At 50.6% G+C, this 23,315-nt stretch overlaps 1 protein-coding gene across 1 annotated transcript in view; it reads right to left on the bottom strand.

The window, feature by feature from the left end:
- The window catches only part of CHCHD6 (coiled-coil-helix-coiled-coil-helix domain containing 6), a 251,211-nt gene that overhangs the window by 3,836 nt on the left and 224,060 nt on the right, over positions 1–23,315 (bottom strand). The window lies entirely within an intron of this gene.

The following is a 23,315-nucleotide window of genomic DNA, read 5'->3' as shown; positions in this document are numbered from 1 at the left end:
GCTATGATTTCTCATCCCTTGGTGCAATCCAAGAAACTGAGATACAGAGGATTAAGCAACCTGCCCAATGTCACATGCTGGGAAGTAGAAAGGGGGCAGATCTATTTGTTTATGTGGGTTTCGTCGCACTGTTTCCACAGACTGGTTTTTCAGGCCAGGTCCATGTGGGAACCTTCGCTGCCAGAGACGGAACCCCAACACCTGATGTGGCCTTTCAGAATAAACACCACCCGTGGCCAGGGCACGTGGTGGGAACTGTAAAAATGCAGAAAGCCACTCCTGAAGGTTTTCAGCAGTGAGACCATCACTATGATGCTTGACGCGGCGCTGCCTCGGTCACAGCGGGGAGACTTGCAGTTCATCATTCTTTCAGCCCAGTGTCTCTGTATTTTAGAAACCCAGCCATGCAGTCGGTGCTGGAATGGAGCAGCACCATTATTATTTTAAAATACCTCAAACAAGCTGAGTTCATCAGTTAAGAACAGCAAGCAATGGAATGCTCAGTGGCTTAGCAGGTAAGATACCTGGGATTTACTGGTCTCATTTTACTAGCCTAGAGGTGGCACTTCTGCTAGCGCTGTGCCACCAACCAGGCCATGCCAGGCCCGGGTCGCCCTGCCTTCCCCTGCACCATCCCCATGCGTCGGCTACTATCATCCTCGGGCCTGCTGTCTCACGAAAGGAAAGTGAGTATGTGGTGGGAGAAGGAGCCTTCCCGTTCCTGGGAGGGAGGGGATCAGAAAGGACGGCTCCTGAGGCCACACTGGCCTGGCTCTGCCCCGGCTCTGCCCCAACAGAGTGTGATTCCATTAGGCTTTGAGGATGCAGCCACAGAGCTGAGGCCGATCCTCTGGTACCACGCCACTCCAGTCCTTGAGATCATGGTCCTGCTTCTATCTACATGGCATGGACGAGGTCTTCGAGATTTCTTACTTAGGACATACGGGGTCTTGTCTCAGCACTAGCCTCCCATCTTCACACAGGGGAGGCAGATGGGGATCCTAGGGACCACTCCTTCCCTCTCTGGACCCTGGGACTGCCTTTACTGGGTTCTGTCTGCCACTGCCCACAAGTGGGGTCACTGGGGTGCCCACCTGACTCCCCCCAAAACTCTCTATTCTCGTATTTAAAAACTCTTTGACTTGGAGGCGTCTAATTGTGGGTCTTCCAAAATGGATTTTCAGCCTTTTGCTGGGCATTTCATCTTGGGCAAATTCTCTCTACAACTCTGCTAACTGCTTCACTTCTGATTGTTCTGATGTTCTCCCTTAGGACACTGGGAACGCACAGATTTTTGCTTTCTGCCCTCCATCTCAACTATCTTCCCCTCTCTCTTTTTACTCTCTGTTCTCCGCTCTGGGGAAGACACAGCCTGTTCCTTCCCAGTTCCAGACCTGAAGCCCATGAGGCCACTTCCTTTTGTGGCTCTTTCCTGGTCCCTCTGTTACTATAGCTCCGAGGGCATAGGCTTTGTTGCACCCCCTCTTGTACCTCCTGAGGCACCAACCCCCACCATCACGTGACCCCCATGAGTGCCTGTTCCCAGTGGCAGCCCAGCAGCTGGAAGGGACTCCGCAGGCATCCATGGTCAGGGGCAGTGCCAGGCTCAGTGGAGGCAGGTCTAAGTCTGTACGTGGTCTACAGGTCTACAGGGAAACAGGACAGGTGGGGTCAGAGGGGCCTGGGCCAGGTGGTATGGCTGAGTTGCCCTGGAGCCCCAGTTCTGACCCCCTGAGAGGCCTCACCCTCCCCAGACCTGCCACAGGGATCCTGGCTTTCACTTTGCAGGCTGTAAAAGGGTAGAGTAGTTGTTTTAGATTCTGTCCCTCTCCATCTGTCCCCACCTCCTTTGGTTTCAGGTCCTTGGATAAAGGCCCCTATGCATTTTGAGGGCAAACATCACAGAATCCCCAGTGGGCTCCAAGTTCAAGAGAAACTGGGCCATGGTGAAATCCATCCTCTCCATACCAGTATCACCTCTGGGACTCCAGAGGCTTCTCTCCTCTGGGATTTATCAGGAACAGTATGAGGAGACGGAATGGCAGGCAGATGTCAACTGGAAGAAATTTCACCCGCTGGTCCACTAAAATGGCTCTGAATGGGACAGGAGGACAGCAAGAACACAGCTCTCCAAATACAAGGCTTTTTCTGAAGCAAGGCAGGGCAGGGCCTGGGGTCCAGCCATTCATGAAATCAGGTGCATTCTATCCAAGCACAGCTCCACCCTGCCCTGGTCCCCAGCAACCCTGTTTACACTGCACACAAATCAGCACAGTTATAGAGAAACATTCAGTCTTATGAACAGCTGCTTTTCAAATGCACAAAAAACACATCCACAGCATGCTATGAACTTTCCAGGGGTTGAGATAAGTCCTGCTTCCCTATCTGAGGGATATTCACTGCCGCATATTTAGATATAATGGTCCATGTGACTTTGAGGGGGTTGACGTCACCCAGGTCAGAAGGCCGACAGTGCATTGCTAAGGAAGGCAGCTCACTTCTCTGGCCCTTACTTCCCTCATCTGCAAGTGGAAACAGCACCTGTCCTAGGCTGATGAAGGCCAGGCTGGCATGTGCATGCCAGAGTGTGTCCTGAAGGGCTGCTCTCACCAACAACCCAGCTATCAGTGGTCAGGCTGGGGTGGGAGGAGAGCTGAAGAAGGGAGGCTGGGGTCACATGGCACTTGGTGAAGAGTGGAGAAGAGGAGGCTTTGGCACTAGGACTCCAGATGTCGGCTCAAAGGGGAGACCTTCTCTGCACACGTCCCTCTCCCTATAACCTAAGCTCTAGTATCTTCCAGACCCTGTTCAGATCTCGCCCAGGCCTTGCTGGTGCCTCCTTCCCCAGGGATCTTATGGTACCGATCACAGTGTATCTTCTTCCAGGATCCAGCAGACCCATGAGCGTGGCACCCTGTGGACTGGTGGGGAAAACACAGCTTTCGCCCCAAACCCGGGGCAAGGTTCTGGCTTTGCCACTTCCCACTGTGTGATCAGGAGTCAGAGCAGAGCTGCCCGAGACTTGGCACGTGGGGGTCAGTCCTCAACACCAGCATGGCTTCTGGTCAGGTGGTGTCACAAACACTGAGGAAACAGGCTGAATGTTGCTTCCTCTGACAAAGGGCTTCCACACCCTGTCTCCCCTGAGGGCTGGCGTGATGGCTGCAGAGGGGGGCACACGATGAGCGGGTGGCAGAGACCACTGGGTCCACTCAGATAACAGGCCCCAGAGGACCGACCAGAGGCACAGCACAGATGCTGGGGGTGAGGGCCTCAGAAAGGCCAACAATGTCACGATGACCTCTGGGCATTCAGTACCATGCAGTCCCCCTCCTGCCATGCTGCCCATGAACCAGAGTTCTATCTCTGTTTCCACAAGAGCAGTGATAAATAACATTAGAAAAAGGCGAAGTATTAGCCAGGAATGAAAACACACCCTTCTTTCCCATCCAATGACACCACAGTCAGGCCATCAAGGCCAGCAGTGAAGAGCTGCCCTTCCTTGGATGCTCATCGCCGCCCAGCTCCCTGTCTGAAAAGTGGGAGTTGCTCTCACCACCGGCACCACACACTAGGAACCCTTCTCCCTCTGGGTCACTGTCCCCACCTTCTCTGGGCACACAGGCCCCTTACTCCTTTACCTTTGCCGGGCAACCCCCCAAGCTAGCTTATCCATCACTCCCGCCAAACCCTCCCACTGCTAATCCCCAGGTCCATTCCACAGTTGACCCTATGGACCTCAAGACTTCTAAATCCAACAGGCCCCTGGAGCCTTCACGCTAAGCATCCCATGTTATACCGACTCCCCATTTCCTCAGTGGAATTGACCATCTAGCACCAAGGAACCCCCTCCCCCTCCCTAGTTTCCTGCTTTGATGAGTGACAAGCATGGCTATCCCTCCAGCCACCCACCTCAGTCGAAAACCTGGAGTCGTTCTAAATGTTTCCCCTTCATTCTAGATGTTTCTCCCATCTCCAGGCCAGATATCTTCCCCTGCCTTCAGTGTAGATATCTCCCCCTGCCTTCAGTCTAGATGTCTCCCCCTGCCTTCATTCTAGATGTTTCCCCCACCTTCAGTCTAGATATCTCCCCCTGCCTTCATTCTTGATGTATCTCTTTTGCCTCTAACTAAACCAGCCCTGCCTTTCTCCATTCAAAGTGGAAATTGAAGATGTATCCATTCCCCATCCTAAATAGCTCAGAAACTCATCCTCCCACTCCTGGTGACCTAACTTACCCTTACATGGGCATACCTAGATGGCACTCACTGCTCTCCCTTCCAATCATCCTGCATTGCCAGAGGTCTTTTATCCCCCTGATGCTCCACTGGGCCTCTGGCTCCTGTCTGTAGAAGCCCTACCTGCCTGTCTCCTGCCTCCCCTGCTCCAAATCCGAGTGGTTCTCAGAGCAGACTCATTAGCCATAATGATCCTTCTAGAGGGTCTTCCTCTCCCCTTAGCACTCAGACCTCCTGAGGCCCAGCTCTCCCTGAGCTCCCCTGGCCTCTTCTTTGCTTCACCAGCTTCTCTCCCTCAGCCTCCTCCCTATAGTCTCAGGGTCTTCTTCCTCATGTCTCTAGCACAGTCCATCACTGCCCTACGGGCACAGAGCACATCTTCACCTTGGCATCCCCAGCTTCACATACCTTTCTGCAGGGATCTTCCTGTAGGGCCCTCCATCAGCAATTCCTTCTCAGCTCCCTCCCCCAGCACCTGAGTGGTCTTTCCTACTGGCCTTTCTCCCTTATACCTTCACCATTCTACTTTGTCCACCAACACACTCATTTTTCTAAAAAGTAGAAAAACATTTCAAGCCCAAATCACGTGTGCCTCTTAGCTCCCTGTCAGCTGCTCTCCTTTCGAAGAAGCACTGCCCAGAGCTCCCCCGCCTAGCACTCACCCCTGGTCCCCGGGTCAGCCTTATTAGGCTCTTCTTGCTCAGGGCAATCAGCATAGCCCTGCCATAGCCAGCAGCACCATCTATCCCCACAGACCGGGAGGCCCCATTCTGACTCTGCTCCACTAGCCCCTCTCCTGCTCACTGGGAGCTCTAGCTGTGACCCCTGTTCTCCCCACAGCACTGGGGCTCCTAGTCCATGCCCCATGGCAGAGCCCTAGGCCTGTGTGGGCACTGATGGCTGAGCAGCCCACAGGGACCAAGTAGGCCTGGTTCTCGCTCCAGCACCCTTTTCCTCCTGCACTCTTACACTGGCCACACTGGCCAGATGCCCAGTCATCCCTGACTTCCCCCACAACTCACTTCCACCTCCCTACTACACCGAAGCTGCCCCAGGATTTGTCTCCCAGAAGCCCCCTCATCTATTTCCTAGTCCCCGTCATTATGACAACAGCTGCTTACACTCCTCCTTACCTCCAGCCCATCCTCTCTACTGCAATTGGTGATTTTTCTAGAACATAAAGCAGACCAGATTTCTAAAAAAACAAGCCAGTTTAAAAACCCTTTTCTTAGGTGATTACAGCTCACTGGAACCTGTGCTAAGCATTATCTCATTTAATCACCAGACGAACCTTATAGGTGGGAACGATACTTTCCCTTAGTTTATCTTAAGTGAAGGAACTGGCTCAGAGTAGAGAGACCCAGCAGCTTGCTCATGCTCAACATCTGACAAGCAGGACCAGCAATCAGGTCTGAGCCTTCCTCTAGGCCTGCTGCCCCACTGCATTCCCATGGCCCTTGAGCAGCCCCCACGCACGCTGGTACTGCCATCTGTCATCTGTGTTTAGCCACGTAATTGATATCACTCTGCCACTAGCCTGAATGCCCTAAGAGGGCAGGCTGTGTACCCAGCACCTCAGAAGCTGAGTGAGGGTATTAGTCTCAGGCCTTAGGTGGCCTGCTGGCCTTTTGGCCTCACTCTCATTTCCCCCAAGACAGAGGTCAACAATGGGGAAGTACCCCGAACATGGCCTGCAGACCCAGGTGCTCCTCTCTGTGTTCCTTCTCTCTGGTCTTGCTCCACCCCAGCCATGGGGCGAAGCTTTGGTAGCCTTCCGTCACTGCAGGAACCTCCTTGATATGTTCTAACGGGCACACACACTACTGGATTCTGACACACCTACCAGCCTGTCTGCACACAGGGCTTGGAAACCCCAGGGCGGGCTCAGAGCTGTGCCAGGAAAGCAGGTGACTGGGTGTGCCCAGAAGGGAGGGCCCACAAGACCGTTCCTGAAACTGCCACACAGGGGTATCAGGAGGGAAGGGAACTCAGCTTTATGAAGCAGCAAGTGTCCTATGCATTCATCTACTATTATACCCAATTCACAGGGCAAGACCACCAGATGAAGCAAATGCACCCACTGCAGCATCCAGCAGCTCCACGTCATTCCACATGGCTCTGCCCTCGCTGGCCAGGGAGGTGGGGTTTGGTCCACACCACTGAGCCTGGGCTAGCACAGCCCTACAGCCCCATGGGCCTGGTGAAATGTCCGGGGCTGAAACTGGGCCCCTGCAGGGAGAAAAGGAACTGGGCCTCCAACAGCCATGGCCACGGCCCACACGGAAACAGACCCTCACATCATCTGAACTTCTCGATTCTCAGCTAGGGACTTTTTAGCTTTCCTGTAGCACAAGCTTTGGCTGAAGTTAGCTAGGGTTGAGTGTCTGTCAAGTAGTCAAGTCAAGTGTCTGTCTTGTAGCCAAGACTGTTGTCTAGAGAAGACAATGTGGTGAGACTGTGGGACCAAGGGCTCCCGAGAACTATATGCACACATGGTCAGTGGATCGGAGAGTTTCCCACCAAAATTCATGTCCTTGGGAGCATCAGAATGCAAACTTAATGGGCAACAGGGTTGTTGCAGATATAATCAGGACGAGGTCATTCTGGGCTAGGGAGGACCCCAACCCCACGTGACCGGTGTCCCTACAAGGAGAGACACAGACGCACTGGGAGAAAGAAGGCCATGTGATGACAGAGGCACAGACTGCAGTGACATGCCCGCAAGTCAAGGAGCACCAAGGCCTGAGGGCAGCACCAGAAGCCTGGAGGAAGGCACAACAGCTGGTCCTGTTTAAAGGCTCCCGAGTTTGGTGCTTTGTCACAGCGGCTCCAGGAAATGCATGCAGTCAGTCTTGCAGGAAAGGGTCTGATCTAGTCTTGGGAAGCAGAGCTGGGAGTGCTGAACAGTGTGTGTGGGGGGGTGTTAGTGGGAGGCAGGTGAATCACTAGTTACCTTCTAACCAGGAGCAACGTGCGCCCCTCGGCAACAGGGGGCTCCTTGGCCACAGAAGCCACACTTCAGTGAGTATCGACCAAGTGCCAGGCGCTGTAGTCAACACAGAGTCTCACCTCTGCCACCCCGGTGCGGTCATCAGTTAGAGAAGCACTGGGTACCTCTGACATGCTTCACCTAATTGACAAGTGGGGGACCTCTTATTCATGACCAGGTCTACAGAGCTCCTCCCCATGCTCCAGGGCGGAGGAGCAGGCCATGGGGGGAGGGGGCGAAGCCAAGTCACCCCCATGCTTCTATGCCAGTAAACAGCACAGGTGGAAAATCCGGCCTCATCTGAGATTACAGCTGGGTGGGCCCGTGGTCCTGGTCATTCTGAAACCAATACCTGCCAGGGCCTACTGCATGCCAGGTCCTAAGCATAGCCACAACCAACCTGTGAGCTGGGCATTACTGTCCCATTCTATAGATGGGGACACTAGTCTCAGAGAGGTTAAGTGACTTGCCCATGGTCACACAGTAGTGAGTTGGAGCTAGGATAAGAGCCTGGTGTGTTTTGGCTCCACAGCTCTTGCTCTCCACGCTGCTGGGTCCATTTTAGCTCTACTTGGCCTTTGGAAAATTCCAAAAAGCCCCCAAAGAAGAAACAACCGAGGGTACAAATAGAAACAAAAGACACTTGCCCCAAACTACAAGGTTGGCAGGGCTCCAGAATGGAGCTAGAACTTGGTGATGCAGAGTGGGGAGCGGGGGAGGGCTGGCGAGGGGGAGGGCTACAAGGTACGCACCCACAGGAGGAAAAGGGAGGGAGGGAGATGAGGAATGTGAGGCTGCACAAAGCTGGTGACGCACAGCAGAGCCAACTGGAAAGATGGGAAGGAGAAAGCAAAGGAGGCAAACCAGCGAAGCTGGCTTCGGGCAGGGTGGGGGCAGTACCTCCTGTCATGGGTGCTCGTGCCAGGGGGCGGGCCGAGTCACCCCCACGTCGGAGCTGGTGTGGGGGGTCTTGTGAACAAACCCAGCTGGCTCTTCTGAGCGCGCGCAGCGTCCTCACATGCGCAGTCCCAAACCTCCATGTGCTCTTATTTAATAAATGAAATCTCATCAACTTATCCTTCTTCCATTATCACTGCTGACATCAATCTGATAATATTGGCCTGGTGTGGAATTGGGCTATTATATGTCCTCCTGATATTTAATTTCAGAGAAACATCGGCAGGGGGTGAATATATGGAGCAGGCTTTTTATTACAGGCAGCAGTAAGGAGATTCCAAGTGAATTAGACATTCATCTTCGTCAGGTCCAATCTAGCTGTTCAGGAGAGGTTTTTGTTTGAACCGCGGCTAGGGCTGAGGTGCTGATGAGACCAGCAGGTTACCAAGGACTTGGTTAACTGGCTGCTATCGACGATGTGCCATTCAGCCCGGGTAAGTGGAGACCAAAGATCCCGCCATCGATCAACCTGCCACACAGGATCACTATCAGCTGCTTGATGCTGGCCTCCGGCTGCCCCCATCCCTCAGGCGGGAGGCAGCTATTCTGAGAGCCCAGGGCCTGGCAAAATGGCCCTTCCGCCAAGAGCCAAGGGAGGGCTCTGCTCCCAAGAGGAAGGGAAACACAAATTGGCCCCTGGCTGCCACTTAGTCAGTGAAGGAGAGGCTGCCTGTGACGGGATCCTTCCCAAGACTATCCCTTCACATGCACAGGCATCGGGGAATGGGCCACTCCTGGCTTTGTTCCTCTGCTGAAAGAACGATGGAGGATGCACCTTTCCCCCTGAGGACCCCTCCTGAGTCGCTGGCTGTGTGGGCTGAACACGGGCTGGTACCTTCTGGGTGTCTGTGATGAGGGAGGAACCAGCAGTGTCACTGTGTCTGAGGAGGGTCACACTGAGACCACCTGGGGCCGAAGAGATTTCTGGTGCTGTTTCTGCCCATAAGAGATCAACAGCGCAGCCCCTCAGTGGCCATGGCCCTGGTGTGGGGGGTCTGCATAGTTGGGGCGCAGTGCACAGCTGGCCGTGTTCAGGGCTGCTGGAGGCTTTCAGGACTCACCCCCTGCCAGCAGGGCACTCACCAGATGGGGAGCCAGCGTCAGGGAGTGCATGGAGGACCTCCAGGACCCCTAGTCCTAGACAGCCCATCCCTTCCCTACCCTTCTCTCCCTGAACCCTTGCCACCTCTTACCTGGGCAACTTCAGTCATGTCCTGGCTGGCTGACCTCCCTCCCTCTGGTCTGCCCCTCCAGCCCACCTCCTTGCCCACACTAGCTGGAGGTCCAGGAATTCCCATGGAAGGAAAGCCAACCTTCCAGGACTGCTCTTCCAGCTCTGTGCTCAGGCCCTGCCACTGTACCCATGATCAAGGCTCTCAGAACCTGCTCAGACCAACCTCATAGCAATGCTTCATGGGAACCAAGCTCCTCCTCACACAAGCCACCTGCCCCCTACTGCCCCACCTCTCCATCCTCTCACAAAGCCTTCAACCCTGCTGACTGTCCCCAGTAAACAAAGAACACTTCCTTCAGTCAAGGAGCAACTATTTGCTGGGGCCTACAGTGCACCAGACCCTCAAAGGACAAAGCCTCGGCCCTGCCCCCAAAGACTTCCAGTTGCCTATGTCTATAAGGCCCAGAGGCAGGGCCAGTCCTTCCCTGTGGCACCTAAGCCACCAGTGCCCTCTTAATGGTGCAGCCTTGAGAGGTCAGCCTCCTGCTGCCTGAAGACCCTGGGGCAGGCCCTTTCCAGGGAACACTGAGTCACATCAAGACCCTCCACTTCTTTTTAAAAATTTTTTATTGTTATGTTAATCACCATACATTACATCATTAGTTTTTGATGTAGTGTTCCATGATTCATTGTTTGCGTATAACACCCAGTGCTCCATGCAGAACGTGCCCTCTTTAATACCCATCACCAGGCTAACCCATCCTCCCATCCCCTCCCCTCTAGAACCCTCAGTTTGTTTCTCAGAGTCCATCGTCTCTCATGGTTCATCTCTCCCTCCGATTTCCCCCTTCATTCTTCCCCTCCTGCTATCTTCTTCTTCTTCTTTTTTTTTTTTTTTTAACATATATTGTATTATTTGTTGCAGAGGTACAGATCTGTGATTCAACAGTCCTGCACAATTCACAGTGCTCACCATAGCACATACCCTCCCCAATGTCTATCACCCAGCCACCCCATCCCTCCCACCCCCCACCACTCCAGCAACCCTCAGTTTGTTTCCTGAGATTAAGAATTCCTCATATCAGTGAGGTCATATGATACATAAGACCCTCCACTTCTGGTTGCTTCCAGACCCGCAACAGCACTTGCCCCTTAGGAGATGAGAAGACCCCTGGCCAGTGGAAGGAACATACTCACACCAAAGAATTGCAAGGGGTGAAGTGAGGTACACGCCAGGATGGGACAAATGTGCCATAGGGAGATAGAGTGCTAATTGGCAAGTCAGCTGGGACAGCACAGGGTGTGCTACAGAGAAAGGGACCCAGGGCTCAGACTTAGGATGCATGGCCTGCTTACCCATCCCTGGCAGTCTGTCCCCAAGGCATTGAGGGGACACAGTGGTGAGGGCGTTCCAGTACCTGGGAAGGTGTATGGTGGCTGTTCTTTGTAGGCCAAGACTGAGGTGGGAGATGCTGCTATGGAAATGGGCTCCCTGAGCTCATGGGAGGAGTGCAGTCAGTGTCCCTGACTGACCACAGAGCCTAAGGGAGCCAGCCACTGAAAGAGGAGATAGGAATCTCTGGTGGTGCCCAACCAGCCAAAGTGTCCCTGGGACTGAGACACTGGGCGGTCTGGTCAAGTCTTAGTTGGTTTGCGTAAGCAAGAAGTCTGACGAAGAGAGATTCGACTGGAATTACCCTGAGAGTGCACAGGAAGTCACAGCCCTGCCCAATTTCCAGACCTGAGCCCCTTCCAGAAGAGTTCCAGGCTACAGTGTACTAACCAGAGGAACCATGTGGGATTTGGAAGAGCAGAGAAAAGGCAAAGCCTCTGCAGTGGTGGGTGTGGCGGGTAGGAGACGTGCAGCAGCTCCTGGCCAGCTCCCTACAACCACCTACTCGGCTCATGGAGGAGACAATGGCCAGATAGAGCCTCCCAGAGATTCCAGAGAATTCCAACCGCTTCCCCACAGCTCTTGCTTGAGGTGGAGATCTTCCAAGTCTGTCCTCCGACCTCCAGCAGTAGTCCTGACCTCATGCTCTCTTCCAAAGCTGGTGTCAGCCTCTGGATCCCATATAGAACCCTTTATGCCCAGAACACACATACTGCTGGTTTTCCCAACTGGATGCTGAAGAATGTGAACCCTTTCTTCTCAGGCCCTTCCCACCCTGTCCCCTTTGCCATCAGTCCACTGGCCTCTCTCAGGTGCCCACCTGGCTTCACTCCAGGTCCCCAACTCTATCTTTGTCACAGATGTCGCCACCATGAGTTTGCTTGTCAGTCTGTCCACCCAGCACCCATCCATGGGCATGGTTTCTATGAGGCATGCACCATGAGGGGCAGTATGGGGGCTCCCTGCTCTCATGCAGCCCCTGACATAGCAGAGCAGAAACACCTGGATCAACAAACATGGAGTCATAAACTGGGGGCCCACATGGAGCTGACAGGATGCAGCCCAGGGGTCACCCGTTTGTCAAAGGGACCAGAGAGACCAGAGGAAAGAGAAGCTGCCTGGAGGAGGCAAATAAGGCTCCCACTTGGGTCCACAAAGGTGGAGGGCAGCATTCTACTTACCCTGGCTCCCAAATCTTTTAGAAACCTGTTCTCTTCTCTGTGTCCTCCATCCTAAGTCCGACTCCCTACCACCTATCTCTCCAGACTATGCTGGCTTCCAAGCATCTCCCTAGTCCCTCCACTCCACCTTCCACTCTGTTCAGTGTGACTCACAAGTAATCAGACAGTTAGCCAGTCCCCAGCTTGGCTCCTACTGATGGAACCCAGAGCCTGTCCTATGGTGCTCAAAGCCCTTGCCCTACTTCCCTGTGGGAACTCCTGCCACCCTCTGGCCATTGTCTCTGCTCTAACTCGGGGGACCTGCTACTATCTTCTGAACACACTGGTTCTCTTGGGCCTCTGGGTCTGAGCACACATGATTCGCTCTGCCTCCACATCCCTGCTGTCAACATCAGGCCTCTCTGGTCACCAGGCTGCCTGGCAGATCCATCTGCCTGCACGGCCTAGCCCCATCCCTATCTGCTGCAAAGCCCCCTGCCTATCAGGAAAACCAAGGTTCTTTTGTACTAGAAATGGCAGTGCTATAAATACTGGCTGAGGGCCTACTGTGTGTCCATGCCACCTGCCCACATGATCTGCAGTATGCAGAGCTGTCATGGGCCATGCTTCTGTTTCTTCTCTGACTGTAAACTCCTCTCAGTGCTCATTTATTCCCAGTCCTTGCCAGGGCTACACAAAACAGGTGCTAAATAAATAGGAGGTGAGAGAATGCACTGCAGGCCATGTCTCCCCAGTCTGTACCTTGGCTCCCACCCTTCCTCCTCTGGAATACCCTCCACCCTTGTCCCTCAAGGCACTACACAAGCACCACTTCTGTAGGGACCCAGCCGAGGCACCCCCACCCCCAACCCCCAGCAGACCCACGGTGTACTTCCTGCTAGCACATGGGTGCCTGTGTCAACCGAGATCCTCTGTGAGCATGCTGCCTGCCTCCTTCCTCTCCTGTCCGTGCCTAAAAGCAAGCATTCCCAATCCCGCGTGGCCTCGGCTTCACGGCCCCGCTCACCTATGAGGATGCCGGCACTGACCACCACCCGGGAGGGAGCTGAGCAGCTGTGGCCAGACCTACGCAGAGCTGTCTCCCCATGGGAGTGGGAGTGCCTTCGGGTGGGAATCACAGCTTATTACCTTTGTTTGCACAGGTCTTCACCTAACACTGAGTGGGAAGCAGAGATTCCATAAATCAGTTGAGGTAGCCAGGGCATCAATAATGAAGTCTCTGGGGCTCGATCTTACAGATTCTCGGGGCAGAGACCATATCTTCCTGACCCGCTAGATGTCTGCCTCGTCTGGCTTGGTGCCCATGTGGCCCGGCAGGCAGGCCCAGGGCCATCTACTCTGAACCTCTTTAAAGAGATGAGCCTGCCCTGGGCCATGTTGCATCACCTTCCAGCTGCCCCCTCACCTTGCTGCTCAGGAACACACTTTCCATTGCTAGCCTCCCTCACATCCAGCCGGGCCACAGCACCCCACCCACCTGCCCTCAGTGACTCCTTCTTACCCCTACAACCTTGGGGAAAGCCTTCCAAGGGCCTGGCTGTCACTACTCCTCGAAGCTGGAGTTCCTGCTGTATCCCCTAGCCCTGTGAGTGGGATCCGCACGGCCCCCAGACGTTTTCGTAGCAGTCAGGTGCTCAGCACTGACTGGGGGCTGGATGGACCACACATAGCCCTCCTGCCTGTCCAGGCCTTGGCCATGGCTGCCTTCCACAGCCACCAGTACAATCAGGGTGACCATGTGGGCTGTGTAACACCCAAGGCCGGGTGTAGGAATGCCAGCAGCCTGTCGCTCGAGGGCAAGAAAAGGTTTGCAGTGTTATGTGCTCTGGTGAGAGGGCTATCGCTCCACAAGTGACACAGGGACAGGGAGGTGAGAACTGAACCTAGACCCAGTCAGGTGAGTCTCCAACAGAAACACCTTTAGTGATGAAAGCAAGTCTGGATTGGTCAATGCTCTGGCCACACCTGCTCCTCCCTGGGGGCCTTCCCTGCAGGTGCCCCTGAGGGTCTGGTTGATCCTTTCCCCACTCTGGTTTTCTGTATCCCCTCTCCACAGTGAAACCCAAACTGAATTCTTGAGCCCATCACACCCCCAACATGCATCTGGGCTACTTATTGTCACCAGCCACCTTTACCCCAGACACCTGGCCTGGGCCTCAGGAACATCCTCCAGGCCTCCTCCTGTCCAGCCCACACAGGCCACATTCTCCCTCCTGCTCCTCTCCCCCACCAGAACAGCCCCACAGGTAGGCCATGCAGTAAAGGTAAATGGTAACTCTGAATCTTATTTCCTTCACCCACTTGGCACACAGTTCTTTTCATTGTTATCTTTTAAACTGTAGAAATGTTTTATCAGCTGAAATCTTACACATAATCTCAATGAATACATAGATTAATACAGGGGTGTTTGGCGGTGGTCCCTCCGAGTTCTTCCCCTCCATAGTCTCCCCAAGCACTGGGCACAGATAATCACGGGCATCTCCTCTGGCCAACCATGGGTATTCTGAGCAGGAGCTCCCAGACACCGGGCCTGATTCGTTGTGAGGGGGACAAGAAGGATGGTGGCCCTACCTCTGGCAGTGACAGCAAAGGGGGCAAAGGGGTTCCCCAAGGGTGTCACCTTTTTCTGTTCCTCAAATGTCACCACGGACCAGAAGGGGGCTACTGGCAGTGTGTTCTTCATGCACCCAGAAAAATCAGTAGTCTTATTCTCTAAAGTCACATCTTGGCTTTGAACCAGAGCTGATTTCCCTTGGTGTGATCAGGGTTGGCCCTGGGTTGCGGGAATCCAGTGAGACCTCAGACACAACCTGATCCAAGGCGAAGAAGCCAAAACCAGCAAGGTGGAGGCCACAGTTATATCCTGCAGCCATGCAGTGGTGGGAGGAGGGCTTTGCCTCTGTGTCCTCATCACGCCGAGGTTGCTGAAGGACTGGAGCTATTTTCAAAAAACAAAGGATGGGCATCTCTTCCTTCAGCCTTTGTGCTTCCTTTGCCTTCCCAGCAGAAGTTGGAGGAAGGGGGTGGTGAGGAGGAGCTACTGGGCAGTAGTGGCAGTGACGTGCCGCTGCGGCAGTGGGTGGGGTTGCAGAGGTGGTGGGTAGAGAGGCCGCCAGAATGGTAGGGAGGTTGGTAAAACTGAGCATAAAGTTCAGTGATCAAGCAAGTCAGTATATATGTTTAGGATAATAGGAGCCTAGCCTCTTGCTCTCTGAGAAAGAACCTCTAAACATGGAGAGGCTACCAAGAACCCAAGATATTAGAATTGGAGGTATCAATATGAACTTTATATATACAGACAGATAAATACATCTTACAGATATATGCATATGTATATGTATACTCACATAAATACAAGTACCTACATAGGCTTGCTCATAATTCATGTGTGCCTAGTTTTATTCACTGACAGCACCTAGAAGTATAGACACCCCAGTAACAATGAGCACACCCAGCGCCCAGATCCTGGTTTCTAAACACCATTCTACAGTAAAAGCAACAGGGCTCCTGGGAGGAGTAGCTGATTCCAGGGCTGGGACTGAGGAAGAACAAGATAGTTCTGGAACACCTTTGCTAGAAAGTCACGAAATGCTCAAAGAATGAAGAGACATGTTAAAATGACAGAAGAGTCTGTTTGAAGGGCCAAATGTAGGATGTTTTGAGCATCAAATTAATTAGAATATACATTAAAATTGAATGAATAATTCTGAATCCTTGACTCTTTGCTAGCATAAATGAGTGAATATCTAACCAAGTGGGGGAGAAGGGAAAACTCTTCCTTTATTTAATAGAGTGTCAATTCATAAATGTGGGAGAAACAATGGAAATAATCTCCACTTGGCAACCATTATCTTCAAGGCTGATTCTGGTGAGAGTCGTCCTTGGCAACTAAGGTTGTTGGGTGGAGGATCGGGATATTGGCATACAATGGGGCATCTCCCCACAAAACACTAGTCAAATATAAAGGGAAAGTCTAGCCTTTGCAGCAGAGGGACCAGGCAGAGGCCAACGTGACCTAATGGTGGGTGAACATCACTAGTGGTAGAAGGAGAAACACCTTGAAGGGCACAGCACTATTTTGAGGTCTTCCTGCCAAGAAAGCACAGTTTGAGTCTGGTCATGAGGAAACACTGGGTAGACCCAGGTCTGGGTCACCCTACAGAACAAAAGGCCTGTACTCTTTAAGACTACCAAGGTCACGACTGATAGGGAAAGACTAAGGAACTGTTCCACACTGAAGGATACTGTGACACATGATAAGTAGGCACAGCACAAAGCCCTGGGCAGGATTCTGGACCAGAAAGAAGAAGGTGCAATTGCGCAACAGGTAAAATGTGTATGTGGTTTAGGGTTAGTCAGTGCAGTGTCCTGATTGGAAGGGATGTGTGGTGGCTATGGAAGACGTGTCCTTGGGAGGCACCCAATGCACTAGAGTACTCTCAGGTCACCATGTCAGAAGAAGACAATATTGTCACCTAGAGAGAAAAGTGAGGACACAAACTCTAACATGCAAACAGTTGGGAAAACTGGGTTATAAGGAGACGTAGGAATTCTTTGTACTATTCTTGCGACCTTTCTATAGGTTTACAATTATTTTAAAATAAAACCACCACAATAATGGCAGCAGGTCCTGTCCCCGTGCTTTAATAAAACCACCACTTTGCACCAAAAAAAAAAAAAGATGGTGATTTGAGAGGACCGAATGCATACAAAAGGATGTACATATCCCCACAAAGAGCCCACTAGATTTTCTTTTTTTCTTTTTCTTTCCCCTAGTTGAGAGTGGGATAGGGGAAGTTTGGCAAAATGATTCTAAATTCACCTGAAAAAACAAATGGGAAAAATATCATCAAGGTAGAAGAACTTGTTCTGCTGGATATTTATTATTTTAAATAACTGTAGCAGCATAATGTGTTTTAAACATATTTAAAATGTGCAGGATTGGCCCTGGAAAAGTGTCTAGAAATAGACCCAAGTAATTTAGCATATGATTGGATGGAATTTTATATTCATGCTCAGGGGACAAAGGACTCCCTATTTGAAGAATAAACAAACAAACAAACAGGAGGATCTGTACTTCACATCTTACACATAAATAAATCACAGGGGGGTCATTTGGAGCAACAATTTAATGACAGAGAATAAAATCATAGAGGTACTAGTCCTAAAAATATAGGTACTGGGGGAGGAAGGCCTTTGTAACGTAAGCCACAAAGAGAAACCAACATATTGGATCCCTATCCCCAAATTAACTTCTGAAGGGCAGAAAATAAACTAAAAATTAAACAGAAGAAGTCACAACAAAAATGAAACAAGATGGGGCGCCTGGGTGGCTCAGTCGTTAAGCGTCTGCCTTCGGCTCAGGTCATGATCCCAGGGTCCTGGGATCGAGTCCCACATCGGGCTCCCTGCTCGGCAAGAAGCCTGCTTCTCCCTCTCCCATTCCCCCTGCTTGTGTTACTGCTCTCGCTATCTCTCTCTCTGTCAAATAAATAAATAAAATATTAAAAAAAAAAATGAAACAAGATGATTAACACCATTTTACAAAGACCTTTTAAAAAGAATAATGAGAAAATGGGCAAAGGCCATAAGTAATTCATAAAAGAAGGAATACAAATGGCCAGTAACATAGAAAAGAGTTTAACCTCACTAATGCCTGAAGACATGAGGAGCTTTAAAAGTGAGAGATTTTATTTGGTTTTGGTTTTGAGATTGGCAAAGATGGTTTTTAGAAATACTGTTAAAATCCTGTGCTTGCTAAGTCTCGGGAAAAGGTACACCCTCCTCTAACATCACTAGAGTAAAAATTGGCACAACACCTCCATTGTTCTGGATGCCACTTGATAAAATGTAAATACATAAATATATATAAATATATAGTTTTGTGCGTGTGTGTGCATCCTTCGACCCAGTAATTCTCTCTAGAAGGATTTAAACAAGTGCACAGAGACAGAAAAGGCTGTGTGTCATAGTATCCATTGTGTTGGGAAAAAAACTGGAAAACACCCAAGGATCCATCAATAAGGGATTGGTGACTTAAGTTCTGGTATGACATATAGAAGAATAATATGGTAATTAAAAATGAAGATTTAAATCTACACTGAGTGACACAGAAGTAGGTTCATGGCATGTGGGTGAGGAGAAATGGAAGATACTGGAATGGTGTGTTTCCCAAGAGCTCACGATCCCATTTATGTGCAAGAGTATGTCTATGATCTTATAAGTACAAAGTGATGTCACCAAAACAGAAGTTTGGAGAGATTTTGGATTTTTTAAACTTCTATATTTTGCTGCATTGATTTTTTTTTTACAATATTCAGGTATCATTTTTCTAATCAGAAAACATAACTATTTTTCATTTTGAAAAACTGTGAAGATATATACTCATCTAAATATTTTTTATCACTGATCTTTTTAAGATGCTACAGTAAAAAGCATATCAAAACATGTGTAAGCACAAAATCTACACGTAACGACTAAGCACAGTACCTGTTCATCTCTTACAGTGTTATTACATATCTGTACACATACACACTCCCACAAATTATAGAGGATGAAGACGGATGGGCAGGAAATGCAGAGTAAAGGGATACTTGCACATAGCAGGAACTAAATATTCATTGAATCAGAAGGAGAGAACAAAGGTTATACTTACCTCTGAAATTCTAAAGTAGAAGTTCCAAATCAATTTACTCGGAGATAGAGTCAATGGAATATGTGTATATTCTGCTGCATTTGTTAAAAGATCAGTCATGTTATTTTAGCTTCCCATCTTGTTCCATCACTGCCCAGGTATGTGAGAGATAAAATTCATGCTTCCTACACTGTCACAAGTCATGGCTGTCACGAGCCAGTGGCTGCATGGCAGGAAGCCATCTCAAGGCATTTTCCATCCCTTCTCCTGGCGTATGTTCATTTTCCCCACCCCCTCCACCCCTCACCATGCACACACATGCACACACAGACTGAGAGATGGGCTGGAACAGGCTGAAACGAGCATGAAATTGGGTAGAGATGAATGTAATTTCCTACACTCGGGTTTAAAAATTATCAGCTGAACAAGGATCAGATGAGAGAGTTGTGGTTTAACAGACTTAATATACTACCTCTAGAGTTATCTTCCTAAAACACACATCTGATCATGTCGTTTCAAAGCTCAGGCACTTCTGATGTTCCCAAGGCATCAAAATAAAGCCCAAAGCCCTGGCACTCAAAATTCCACTGTTTGGTCCCAGCTGTGTTGCCCAGCCACACCTCCCTGTGAGTGGTAGATTCTGGAGGCAGCTGGTGTGGGCTGCAATCTGACCCTCCTGCTCATCAGCTCTATCACCTTGGGCAAGCCCATTTGCTTCAAGGGCTCTCAGTTTTATTGTCTACAGAATAGGGATAATAAATGAGATAATACATTCAGAGTGCCTCGCGGTTTGCCCGGACCACAGGAAGGGTCTGATAAATACAAGTGCCCTCCCACCTGTCGTCCTCTTCTGTGCACAGAAATATTTACAGGGGCACCAAAGAGCAAGAGGAACAAAAGGAAGAACGAGACAATAGGCAGTGCAGAGAGAACAGGGACAATCAGAACAGCGTCTGGACAACTGGAGCAGGGAGGCAGCGAGTGCCTCGCCCCTGGTGGTATGCGCACAGAGCTTGCGGGGAGAACCCCTGTGTGGGGGAGCGGCAGGGGCTAACAGGCAGGCAGTCCTAAGGGAAAAGGCCCCGAGGGGCCCGCAGACAAACCAGCGGGGCTGACCTTTCCTTCCGTGCCCTACTGTGGTTACCAAGTGGCATGGCCCCAGGCAGAAGAAGTCTCCTCACTAAGCACTGGGCTGTCTTAGGTACAGGGATTTTACCTATTATGAGAGGCATTTCATTTAAAAACCTTATTGGCATGGGTCTTTTAATGTGGCTGATGGCACAAAAAAACTGCAACCTGGAAGTCTGAGCTGGATGTTGGATTCTTTTTTTTTTTTAAAGATTTTATTTATTTATTTGAGAGAGAGAGAATGAGAGAGAGAGCACATGAGAGGGGGGAGGGTCAGAGGGAGAAGCAGACTCCCCGCCGAGCAGGGAGCCCGATGCGGGACTCGATCCCGGGACTCCAGGATCATGACCTGAGCCGAAGGCAGTCGCTTAACCAACTGAGCCACCCAGGCGCCCTGGATGTTGGATTCTAACAGAGTGGACAGCAGTAATAAATAAGATGAACTACCATTGATTGAACCCTCATTATGTGCCAGGCCCTCTGTCTACTACTTTATACACACGCTCTCATGTGATCTAAATGCCGGCTCACTGGGTTGCTCTTCTAGCCCCATTTCACAGCTGGGGAAACACGTGGGGAGTCAGACCAACTTGTGCCTTGGGCTGTGTCAGTGCAGGCATGCAGAGGGGCTGGTCTTGGAACTAAGGGGGCTTTGCTTTCACGCTGCTGCCTGGACTCCCTTCCCTACTAGAGGAAGGTCATTTTGCTAATAGGCTTCCCCGCCCCCAGGCCAACAGTCACAAGCTCACGGCCCCTTGCCAATTTCCCTTGATGGAAATGGATTCTGTTGAAGCCTGCACTTTTACAAATCGGGAGAGTGAGGATACAGTGACCCAGATGGGAAGAGCTGTTTCTCTGGGTTCCTGGGGTCATGACTTGCTGCTGGCTGTCTGAGCAGCAAGATAATCTGCAGCCTGCCCTCTCTATATAGCCTGGGAAGCACTCATTTTCTCAGTCACATGGCTCTGAGGAAGGACACTCTGAGGATTCCAGACTTAGGGACCCTGAGCTGGGCTCGGGCACTGAGGGTTATTACAATTCCACCTACCCCAACAAGAGACCAAAGGACCCCTGTGATACTACCTCCATACACGGCCCCCCCCGCAGCCCCTTTCAAGCTTCTATGCCTCATCTTCTGCCCACAGTTGTCACCGGAGGATGAAAAGCATATAGGGCCACCCAACTTGCTCTGTGACAGAAATGTGATGAGAGACCACTGATTCACAAGACAGCCCATGTACACATTCGGAACCTTTATAGAGGGACATGGCAAGATGTAATTCAATCTTCACAAAAATGAAGACATTGAGCTAAAGCAGATAGAGTAGCTTGCCTGAGGCCACCCAGATCAGACTACAGAGCCCAGAACTATAAGGTGCCATCCTCCCCCACCTCCTCCTAGAGGAGCCACAGAGGCACACTGGTCCTCAGGATGGCACCAGGCCTGGATCCATCTCTCATCCCACCTGCTGCCACACTGCACTGTCCAGGCTTTTTTGTGGTGCTCAGGAGGTCAGTCTCTCAAATTCTGCAAGCAAGCTGAGCTCAGCACCAGCTTAGACCCTGTTGTACTTTAGCCGATAAAATGGAGGGCTGTATGGTAAGGTGGAAATCCCAGTGGTCTGGAGCCAAAAGACTTAGATTGGCCCCTAATCAACTAACTGGTTTCTGACCTTGGCAAAGGCACTTAAATTTCATTTATGGCTTCCTCGTGTTTGAAGTGGGGGAAGAAAAGAGCGTTTTGCAAGAACACTGGTTTCACAGTTCTCTACCTGTATGACCTGGAGTGAATTCCTTCATTTCTATAACTGTCAGGGTAAACTGTAATGGGATGAGACCCATCCATGCCAGGCTGTCTTGTATTTGAGAAGGGGGCTACCTGTGGAGGCATGGGGCACAGGGCCAGTGTGTGGTGAGCTAGACACCTGCAAAGTGGTGGCGGGACACTAAGAAGGGAGCGAGGCAGACAAGCGGTACGGGAAGACAGAGACCAGCAGAGAAGAAGGAGAAATAGGAGGTGGGCCATATACGGGATTTAAAATTTTCCAGTGGCCATATTAAAAAAGTAAAAAGAAACGGGTAAAACTCATTTTAATGTTATTTTATTTAACCAAATATTATCATGTCAACGTGTAAGCAACATGTTGAGGTATTTTGTATTAGGTCATTGAAATCCAATATAATAGCCACTATGGCTAGCGGTGGCCGTATCTGAACAGTTGAGGACTAACAATTTGAGGGCCTTATTTTGTGCCAAGTTTTGTCTAGGTGTTCTATAAACATCATCTCATATTCTTCTCTTCCTCCAGCTGCAAGGGCAGTATCACCCCCCACCCCATATAGATGAGGAAACTATGATTCGGAGCAGGTGAACCACCTGTCTTTGGACCCAGGGTTAGTGAGTCACAGGAGGAGGATCCGAACCCAGCTTTGCCTGACCATTCCCCTGGTGGCGCCAGAGGAGACAGGAGAGGCTGCTCCAGGGTTGTGGGACCACACAGTCCTAGCTGGGTTCCCAGTTGCGGGCAGCTATTTGATTTGGGAGTTTCCTTACACAAGTCAAGTATATAAATACCTATACAGGAATGGACAAGGCCTTTCATCTCTGTGAATTCCTGGGCTGTGAACCAGCAACTTCCTGCCACATTAATACCAAGCAAAAGCAGGAGCTCAGCTCTCCCCACCCAACCCAGCATTGTTCTTCCCTTTTTTGAAACGCATGTTGACGCTGGCATTTTACCTCCTAAACAATTTGGTTTAATCCACATTAGAGATTTGCTATGCTGTATAAGGTGATTACCTTTTCGTAATTTTCCTTAATTCCTCAAGATGCATTTCTACTTTTGAACAAATAAATGCAGCTTCACTACTCATTTTTCCCGTATGGGAAGTGTCATATATTTTATATCCATGACTAGCTGCAAGCTTTGTATTATGAACATCCTATTTTTCCCTATCTTCAAACAGACTTTTGGCCTTTGCTTAAATAGGCATTTAGACTAAGCTACACATGGTTTTGAGCTGATGTAGCAAGAATCTGGACAGTAACAAAACCTGAATGCAAAGATCCTTTAGTCACAACTGTTACCACCCTACACTCTCCTACCATGGCAACCAGGCCAGGCTGCACTCCTGTGCTTCACCTGTGTGCCGCTGTCCCCATCTCTAGAACATCAGTCTGGGACTTTGAGACTAGTCATCCTGTGAGCCTGGGACTCAAGGACTGGTCAGAGTGAGACTAAGACTTAAGACCTGGTCAACAAGTGAGCCTGGTACTTGAGGACTAGTCACTGAGTAAGATTAGGACTTAAGACCCAGTTAACAAGTGAGCCTGGGACTCAAAGACTAGTCATCAAGTGAGCCTGGGATGAAAGACTAGTCATTGAGTGAGCTGGGACTTAAGACCTAAAGTCAGGGAGTGAGCCTGGGACTTGAGGACTAGTCATTGTGTAAGCCAGGGACTCATAAACTAGTCACTGTTCACTGAACTCTGGACCCACAGACTAGTCAGGGTATGAGCCTAGGACTTAAGAACTGGTCACTGTGTGAGCCCTGTAACCACAGACTAGCCAGAGTATGAGCCTAGAACATGAGGACTAGCCACTGTGTGAGCCCTGTAAC

Source organism: Neomonachus schauinslandi, chromosome 1 (assembly GCF_002201575.2).
Source record: "Neomonachus schauinslandi chromosome 1, ASM220157v2, whole genome shotgun sequence".
NCBI classification, from domain to species: Eukaryota; Metazoa; Chordata; class Mammalia; order Carnivora; family Phocidae; genus Neomonachus; species Neomonachus schauinslandi.
This window is presented reverse-complemented; position numbering and strand designations above follow the sequence as displayed.